Consider the following 1,376-nt stretch of genomic DNA (forward strand, 5'->3'; position numbering starts at 1 on the left):
GTTTTACAGCAGGTTCCTGTTCTGCAGCACATAAAACACTCAGAATTACAGCATCACAATCACATCATTATTATTACACAATAGACACAAAGACAAACAAGCATACCAAATTTCAAAATGGCAGCATTTGTAAAATCGGACGTCTAAATATGAGCACAACAAAAATTGTCCAGCAGATGGCAGACAAGATTCTTCTTAAAGGGCTGMAGTTTTGAAATGGACTTTATGTTTTGAGGAATGTCATTCCATGCTTTAGTATAAACATAGAAGAAAGACCTCTGGCAGTAACAGTTTTTAAAAGTTGGTAATATCAGTTGTTCTTTTGTAACAGATCTAGTTGAATGACCACTTCCAGAATTTGATTTGGGCAGCAATGCACAGAGAGTTCCATAATTGGCAAAAAGCTAAAATCTAACCATGGTTATATAATAGCAGCTGCATTCTGGCGCGATAAGCTGTAAGTTTTATATTCAATTAACGTATGATCTGATTTGTCCACTAATTGGAAAAATAATCGGTGATTAATCGACTATAAAAATAGTCGTTTGTGGCAGCCCTATATGCGACAAAATCGCCACCCACTGCCAGTTATTGAGAAGGCTTCTCCCACTATGACTCTAGCTGCTGCTAGTTCCTGCACATGGGTTCAGCGGTGCTGCACAGGAAAAGCGTCCCCATGAAAAAAATTTGCTGGAGGGCAACGCTCCAAACTATGTAAACCAGTATGCCCATATTTGAATGTTCCTACCATGAAAATAAAAAGTGTTTTTCACTACAAACTGGTATAACATTGTASGTTATAGATCTAATTGCTACATTATTTTAAACATCCATTTTTGTTTGTATGAAACATATAGTTGAGATCAGCTGATTCCATCTGCTTCAGAGCATTCTCACTGGTTATACYCCATTTAAATGCTATGTGGATTTTTGCTGTTAGTACAAGTAATAAACACTGCACAGGCCACCAGTCCGTCAGGGTCACAGAGAGACATGTTGTCTGGAGTTTAGAAACTTGACCTTAAACGTCACAGAGAGGAGACAGCTGAGGTTGAACTGGAAACCTTTATGCTGTGAGGTGACAGTTCTGACTACTGCTGTGTTACTTTAAAACGTGCCAAGGTGGTAGAATTGATTTAATTTTTTTAACACAATTGTGATATGGTGTACGCTTGACACTATTGATTGTTTTTTTTTTTCTCGTTAGGTTGTTTTTCAGCACGTACCTTGTTCTGTAATTTTTGTACCATTTTTACAATTTACATGTTAAAATGTTCAGCTTTTTCAGGACATTCTTGCTATGACATTTGGTACGTCAGCAATTTATACTTTATAGAGATATTTAGATATTTAGCTTTTTCAGCTATGTTTTGTCT

This window comes from Austrofundulus limnaeus, unplaced genomic scaffold (assembly GCF_001266775.1).
Source record: "Austrofundulus limnaeus strain Quisiro unplaced genomic scaffold, Austrofundulus_limnaeus-1.0 Scaffold785, whole genome shotgun sequence".
Classification (NCBI taxonomy): domain Eukaryota; kingdom Metazoa; phylum Chordata; class Actinopteri; order Cyprinodontiformes; family Rivulidae; genus Austrofundulus; species Austrofundulus limnaeus.